We start from the raw sequence: 8,692 nt of genomic DNA, 5'->3' as shown, positions 1-8,692 counted from the left end.
GGTGTTTTGGCAAAACCCATTAGAACCCAAAACCTCAAGGTGGCCGGTGCACATCTCTACTTTGAAATAACTTGGGATTCATTTGCCAATTACAGTTTACTTAATTGACTGTAACTATGGCCCCTTATTGAGGGCTTTCGAGGGCTTGACTGGAGAATGGATTATGCAAGAGGTTTCATGGCTAGGTAGGATAGCGGCAGCCAAAATAGTCTTATTTCAGAAACTGATGTATCAATTTTGCACTATTCCTCGACTTCTTCCAACACGATTGTACAATAGATTAAATCAGGTATTAATTAAATATATATGGAAAGGCTACAAGCCAAGAATTGTGAGAAAAACTCTAGTTTTGCCGAAATTAGCAGGTGGGGTAGCTTTACCTGACTTGTATAATTGCTGACTAGAGACTGGTTCAATCTGGATTCACCAAAATCATGGGTCACATTGGAAAGTAATAGTTGTTATCTGGTGTCTCTTCCCAAACTATTGTGGATTCCCCCCCCCCCCCACACCACCCGTAAATGGGGCAATTAAGTCTATGCTAGAGGTTTGGCACAAACTGGACTCCGCATCTAAAGAGATATCCCTACTGCCCCCTTTTTGTCATTAAAAGCCTTGACACTATTAATCCAGAATTTAGTACTGAATAATTGGATAAGTAATGGAATTGACTCAAATCGCTTCTCAGCCGTTTGGCTAAGATCAAGTGTAGTATCTGTTCTTATCAGTGGTTGTGGACTGGCCCCTTGCAGAAGAATAGAGAAAGGCTGGACTGAATAACTTCTCTAATGGGCGTTGTAGCCCTCATGCCTGGGAAAAGTCTGGCTGAGTACCTTCACCCTGGGTGAGATAACATGGCCTACCCCCAACTGATAGGGAGGGGAGAAATACTGGGCCTAGTAGAAACATAGAAACGTAGAATTTGATGGCAGATAAGAACCCATCTAGTCTGCCCCTTTTTTAAACATGTTACCTCAAACCATATTTGATCCTTATTTTTTTGCAATAGGTGGTGGCTCTCTTGATGGGGTTTGTAGCCCCTGAAGGATGTAGCCCCTGAAGACAGTGAAAAGCCCAGTCTAGTATCCAAGGAACGGAGAAATGCTGGGACTGAGTAGATTTCTCCCATTCTAGAGGTTCCTAGCCTCTGATGGGGAGTCAGCGAGAAGCCCAGCTTAGTACTTTAACCTTGGGATGTGTGAAACACTGTGACTGAGTAGATTACTCTTCCGAGAGGCTTTGCCTCTCAAGGTAGTCAATGGAAAAGCCCAGTGGAGTATCCATTCCCATTCAATGGGTTGAAAAACACCCTAGGTGAAGAAGAGAAACACTTGGTTGCATGCTGATTGGCTGGTTGCACTGTGCCCCCAGGGAAACTCGGGTGGGCCTGAACCCTGCACTGGTGAGCTTGTACACCATGCACTAGTATGGCACCTGCACTGTGCACTTTCCCTTTAGGTTAGCATTACATGTCCTGACCCTGGGCCTTTTGGCTGGGATCTCTTTAATTAATTATTTATTTTCCCTCTTATGTGTCACTTTTCAGGTTTTCCGTTTTTCGTTTGTTTGGGCCAAGTTTTTCTGGGCTGTGTGTACGACTCTTATGCTTTCTCCTTCGCAGAAAAGCTGCGGTCCCCGAGGGCGATCCGGAGCTGCAAGGCGGGAAGCCTACTGAGGGTCGTTTTGGTACAGTTGTTCCTTACACATGAGCCGGTGCTGTGTAAATTTGGGGGTGGGAATTACAGTGGCGTCATGTTGGTAACAGGGGAGAGCTAAAACACCACACCAAACGACCGGTGTATGTGAAAAGCTCCCATCGCCCTCTGCACACACTGCACACACTGACCTGTTAGGACGGGAGGATGATTCCAGTGGTTTGATTCGGCTGCAATTCGGCGGCTGGTCCATGACCATCCTGTATGAAAGGGCACATTAGCTGGTCCACTAATAGGGCTATTTCACATGCTCCGGCTTCTGCCATGCGGTGAAACCCCGCACAGCGAAAAGCCGTGCCGCACACCTGCAGTGCACATGGTTTTGTCCATCTAAGAAATATTTTGTCAGAAAGAGTGAACTAGAATAAGGGCCTCGGTTCCTGCTGGAGCCTACTGAAAAATAGCCCTGTATATATGGGAGAAAAGATACCCAGCGCAAAATGTTCCCTTTATTTCCCTGTTGCTATCTCCGATTAACGTTGCCATTGCTCTTGTTATGATATCTATGAATACCATTCATAATACGTAATTTATATTTTAATGATGTTTTATAATGTATTTTTCTATGCTGATATTCTTGAAATTAATTTAATAATTTTTTTATTGAACTTTTTTTTTTATTGAACTATGTAATGTTATATTGTGTATTTAAATGTATTTTATGTTTTTCATATATTTTTTCAATGTCTCCTTTTCAGAATTTGTGAATTCTGCCTGCTGATACGGCTCGAAAAGTTATTCACTCTATCACTCAATAGTTGTTTATTATTTAAATGGATTTGGAGGTGGGCTATTGATAGCCATTTATATTTAATCTCCAGCACATGCACTTTTTTGAAATATGATTAATGTTATTTCATATATGTATTTTTTATAATGGAGCACTTTTCACTTTATCATATTTAAAAAAAAAATCTATATATATATTAAATATAAAAAATATTTTTCTATTTTTCTATGTTTATATTTATGTGATTTAGCAGTCTTATAAACTTTCTGATATGTATCAACGTGCAGGATATGTGTATTATATACTATGTATTTGGTTTTTAAAGTGTTCTAATAGTGATCTGGTACCTTTTAATTAATGATTAATTGCCTAGCGGCACCTGTGTAAACAGTATATTAGACTGTGGATGTCAGGGGATAGTCACAGTCCGTAGCTGTGACGAAACGTGTTGGGCGTGGTTACCTGTTCCTGACGTGCTGACGTCCTGGTCTGGTCCGTGCTGTACCTGTGGAAGCTCCTGGCTGATTGCTCTGGTCCTGATGCGCTCCGTCTGCAACTGATCACTGCCTGCGGTTCTCCTTCGGCGCTTGGTCCGGCTGCATAGCTCTGTCCACACGGCAAGCTTTCTACTTTTAACCCTATGTATGTCAGCATTTATATAAGTAAAATTTGATAAATTTATTGCTGATTGGTGCGCTTCATTCTTCTCTTTTCTACATATATATATATATATATATATATATATATATATATATATATATATGAAAAAGAGGGGGATGCAAGGCGCCACTTGTGTCCTGAACAACTCAATAATAATATGTAAAGTGAACACAGGTATACCTTTAGGAAAAAAGGGTGTCAGCTGACCTCTAAATAAAAGACACCTTGGTAAGGGGTGTATTATAAAAGATATGGCGGGTTGGATAAAGGTCTAAGCGACTACAAAATACCTGTATAAGAAACGTAATTCTTTCAAAAAATATAGAATTTTATTTTATACAAAAAATGCGTAGCTAATTTAAAAAAGGCCTACATGTATTAACGCTAAAAAAAGGGGGGGAGATATTAGCTAAAAATTTATAAAAATTGAAAAAGATTGAAAAAAGGTTATGAAAGAGAACTTATCTATTTGTGGAGGAGTCAGCCTGCTGACTCCTCCACAAATAGATAAGTTCTCTTTCATAACCTTTTTTCAATCTTTTTCAATTTTTATAAATTTTTAGCTAATATCTCCCCCCCTTTTTTTAGCGTTAATACATGTAGGCCTTTTTTAAATTAGCTACGCATTTTTTACATCGCCGTGTTTTTTCTATACCATATCTCTTGTACTGTTTGTTCTTATATTTAATGCTATTGTGCATTTTTATATGTATAAAATAAAATTCTATATTTTTTGAAAGAATTACGTTTCTTATACAGGTATTTTGTAGTCGCTTAGACCTTTATCCAACCCGCCATATATATATATATATTCACAATGTACAGATGGAGCACCTCTCAGCCAGCGCTGGGACTCACCAGAACGCCCCTGCTAGCGAGCCGGTGATCCATCTGACTGGGACGCGCAAGCATCCCACACGCACATTTCCAGGCGGCAGGGGACTTGTACCTTGCCCGTCTCCACTTCAGGGAGACGTGCAGGTTTAGGGGGGAGCGAAAAGGTGGGATCAGGCAGCATGGAGCACCGTAGTAAGGGAACGCACGCGCATCTTGTGTGCGCACTTTCCCTTCTGGCCGCTGGCAAATCTACCGCCAGCCCCTGCAAGAATGATGGGCACTCCATATGCATATATATATATATATATATATATATATATATACATACAGATGGAGTGCCCGTCATTCTTGCAGGGGCTGGCGGTAGATTCGCCAGCCCCCAGAGGATGCGCCTGCGTCCCCTTACTACGGTGCGCCATGCTGCCTGATCCCACCTATACAGTCTGTGTGTGTGTGTGTGTGTATATATATATATATATATATATATATATCTCAATCTCTGGTGTCCGGCACTCCGTGTTGCTGATAGGTGATTTTGATAGTTAGGGTGCCTTCCTCAGGTGTAGGATGACTCCTGCCCAATGATATGTACAAGAAACGGGGCGGCACTCCAATGGATACAGTAAACCAAAAACTTAGGTTTAAATGGTGCAGGTGATGGCAACGTTTCGGGGCAGCGCCCCTTTCTCAAGCCGGAAAAACAACAAGATAGTGCAAAAATACTTTTTTTAATAGTACTGGTGTATAAAAAACAAACCTCTGTTAACAAGTTTGTCACTGGGTGGGACGACTTTGTCTCTCCTCTTCCCTCACTTTCTCCTGTTCTTCCCTCCTGCTGGCTTCCCTGCTCCTCTCCAGGCTCCAGTGTGTGACGTGATGATGTAGGAGCAGTTGAAGCTGAGGCAGGGAACAGCAGACACTGCTGCTTCCCCTGCCTCAGTCTGACACTACAAGGCCACGCCCCTTGGACGCCCACAACCCTCCCATTGGATATCTAGCCCGCCAATTTTTTTTGACAGATCCATCATGGCCGCGCCGGCGCCGACTCAGCGAGCACACGGGCAGCGGCAGGCAGTGGTGGGCAGGCGGCCCTAGCAGGTGGGCACAATAAGTCTGCCACTAAAGTCCAGCGCCCACGCAGCCCCTGCTCCCCCAAGCAGCAGCGGGGGCTGCCTTACGGTATCTCCGCCACTGATCTCACCGTGTATCAGAGCCATCTTAACCGCAGTGTGGGCCCCTGGGCAAAGCAATGCACTGGGGCCCTTGCCCATTCTCCCCTCCTAGGGGTGGGGGGTGCTATCAGCAGCAGCTTTGATGTCCCATGGGTGGCAGGGGGTGCTCTATCTTCCACTCAACATGTAGGACCTGGAGCAGTAACTTCTGCTAATTACTCCTTTACTGCACAGGTGGTGGGAGGGAGAACACTAATGTGTGGAAGGGGGCACTGAGCTGTATGAAGGGTCCCTTGTAAATGACTTTCAGGGAGGTAGGGGGTGTTTTATACGCAGGGGAGAGTTGGATAATGGAGTGGGCTTAATATTCGTCATTTTCCGGTGGAAGGGCAGCTTGTTTGACTGCAGATATCGCCATTATCTGGAAATAGATTTCTTAGCCTTCAATAGTATAAAAACCTAGAGTCCCAACTTTCAGAAGGTGCTGGGAACTTGGGGATCAGAGATCAGGAGCCAGAGCAATCCATTGACAAAAATATAAAACTATACCAGACATTTGGAGCTGGAGCAGGGACCGGCTGCTGGAAGGCTGATATCTATGGTTCTGGGTATGATAGCGACAAGCCGCTTATGTCGACAGAAAGGGGAGAGTCCCAGCTTTTGTAATATACTCTCAGAAAAACTCTAAGTCAGAGAGAACCTGAGAAATATGACTGGGAATTGCAATTAACAGGTCAGATGTGGACTGCTGCTTTGAAGTTGGATATCTCCAGTTCCCCAGGGCCGATTTTTAAAATTCTGGTATCCCTGGAAAAAGGGGATCATCAGTTATCAGCATAGGGCCCTTATACACCTGGGGCCCCTGGGCAAGTGCCCATTAAGCCCATACGAAAAGACGGCCCTGCTGTGTATACCCTCTATTAGACTCGACCTGAAGTCAATCAGAACAAATTCACATCTTACATTAAACAGCTTTATTTCAGGATAATAGTTAAGCCTTGAGGTATTGAAGTACCTTCTCAAATTACTTTATTAAAACCTTGCAAAACATGTAAAATTATTTTCAACATGTTCCTTGAAGCTTTAACTTCCTCACTAGTCACATTCGCACTATGAGGGTTATTCACAGCTGTTGTGCGAAATCGCACAGGGATCCATTCTCTGGGGGTGTCAGGAAAAATGCAGGCATGCCTAGGCGTATTCAGGGAGGCTGTGTGATGTCAGCACCGGTCAATCAGTCTGTTACTATTACACACTTGTGGAATGGTCAGAGTTATGCACAGACTGCATACACACTGGAAAAATCATTCAAGGGTGAATTAGTTGTGTATGGATTTGAAGCTGGATGACGATCAGTGATATTTTTTTAAGCCATTCACAGGGCGGGTTTTCACTCTGTCTGGGCAGTGACCATCTGATCACAGGTCCTTGCAAAATTGCACAGCAGCGATCACCCTCCAGTTGCCTGCAGGGAAGCCCAGGGAGGAGAATGTCAGCAGAACTAGGGGAAGGGGGGTTATAGGCATCATCAAGCCCCGCCCCAAGTCCTGCAAATACAGGGATTTGCGGATCTCGGTGGAGGGGATGGGGCTAAAATGATGTCATTTTATCCCTGCCGCTCCCTGAAAAGCCACAAATTGCGGTATCTAAACACTGTGTTGTTGTGTTTGCCCACCTTTCTGGGGGGTCGGGAGGGGGACCATATTTTCAGGAGGGTAGGCAACCATAAATAACCCCCAATATTCATTTATCTCTCATGAGGTATTACAACATTACAATACATTCCCTAGGGATGTGCGAGTGGGGATTGAGGGAATCTGGACACCCCCCAATCCGAACTGCTTTCTGACTCGGAGTGCGGGTCACTGAATCTCTTGAGATCCGGGCCCTTTAGAGGGGCGGGTGGCCGGATGCCATCTTCACTCCAGACACAGAGAGTGAAGAGGCAGCGCATCCCGGCCACCTGCCTGCCTGCCGCCCAACGTCCCGCAATTCAGTGAAAGTGCTGTCCAGCCCAGTGATAGTATTGTATATAGTCCAGTCCAGTGAAAGTGCTGTCCAGCCCAGTGATAGTATTGTATATAGTCCAGTCCAGTGATACCGCTGTATAATCCAGTCCAGTGATACCGCTGTATAGGCCAGTCCAGTGAAAGTGCTGTCCAGCCCAGTGATAGTATTGTATATAGTCCAGTCCAGTGAAAGTGCTGTCCAGCCCAGTGATAGTATTGTATATAGTCCAGTCCAGTGATACCGCTGTATAATCCAGTCCAGTGATACCGCTGTATAGGCCAGTCCAGTGAAAGTGCTGTCCAGCCCAGTGATAGTATTGTATATAGTCCAGTCCAGTTATACCGCTGTATAGTCCAGTCCAGTGATACCGCTGTATAGTCCAGTCCAGTGAAAGTGCTGTATAGTCCAGTCCAGTGAAAGTGCTGTAAAGTCCAGTCCAGTGAAAGTGCTGTATAGTCCAGTCCAGTGAAAGTGCTGTATAGTCCAGTCCAGTGAAAGTGCTGTATAGTCCAGTCGAGTGAAAGTGCTGTATAGTCCAGTCCAGTGAAAGTGCTGTATAGTCCAGTCCAGTGGTATTGCTGTATAGTCCAGTCCAGTGATAGTGTTGTATATAGTCCAGTCCAGTGATAGTGCAGTATATAGTCTAGCCCAGTGATAGTGCTGTATAGTCCAGTCCAGTGATAGTGCCGCATAGTCCAGTCCAGTGATAGTGCTGTATAGTCCAGCCCAGTGATAGTGCTATATAGTCCAGTCCACTGATAATGCTGTGGCATAAGTCCAGTCCAGTGGTACTTCCTTCATAGTCAGGTGGTACTACTGTTAAAGTCTATAGGTACTGCCGCATAAGTCCAGTCTAGTGATACTGTTGCACAAGTCCAGTCCAGTGGTACTGCCATTAAAGTTCATTGGTACTGCTGCATAAATCCAGTCCAGTGATAAGTCCAGTGCAGTGGCACTGCCATTAAAGTCCATTGGTACTGCTGCTTAAGTCCAGTCCAGTGATACTGCTGCATATGTCCAGTGGCACTGTTGTTAAAGTGTAGTTAAAGTTAAAGTACTGCTGCATAATTCCAGTCCAGTGATATTTCTGCATAAGTCCAGTGGCTCTGCCGTTAAAGTCCTTCGGTATTGCTGCATAAGTCCAGTCCAGTGATATTGCTGCATATGTCCAGTCCAGTGGCATTGTAGTTAAAGTCCATTGGTACTGCTTCATAAGTCCACTCCAGTTGTACTGCAGTTAAAGTCCAGTGGTACTGCCGTTAAAGTCCATTGCTACTGCTGCTTAAGTCCAGTCCAGTGATACTGGTGCATAATTCCAGTCCAGTAATACAGCTATAATACCAGTCCAGTGATACAGCTGTGTAATTCCTGTCCAGTGATACTACTGGTACATAATTCCAGTCCAGTGATACTACTGGTGCATAATTCCAGTCCAGTGATACTACTGGTGCATAATTCCTATCCAGTGATACAGCTGCGTAATTCCAGTCCAGTGATACTACTGGTGCATAATTCCTATCCAGTGATACAGCTGCGTAATTCCAGTCCAGTGATACTACTGGTGCATA

The 8,692-nt window shown here is 44.4% G+C and overlaps 1 non-coding gene across 1 annotated transcript; it reads left to right on the top strand.

The window, feature by feature from the left end:
• The first annotated feature begins 676 nt into the window (after positions 1–676).
• LOC146076308 (U2 spliceosomal RNA) lies at positions 677–868 on the top strand. Its single transcript, XR_014473738.1, has one exon. It is a non-coding gene; the product is annotated as a U2 spliceosomal RNA (small nuclear RNA).
• The last annotated feature ends 7,824 nt before the right edge of the window (positions 869–8,692 follow it).

This window comes from Crinia signifera, chromosome 4 (assembly GCF_055691185.1).
Source record: "Crinia signifera chromosome 4, ASM5569118v1, whole genome shotgun sequence".
NCBI lineage: Eukaryota > Metazoa > Chordata > Amphibia > Anura > Myobatrachidae > Crinia > Crinia signifera.
The sequence above is the reverse complement of the archived record's forward strand: the minus strand, read 5'-3'. Positions and strand labels throughout refer to the sequence as shown.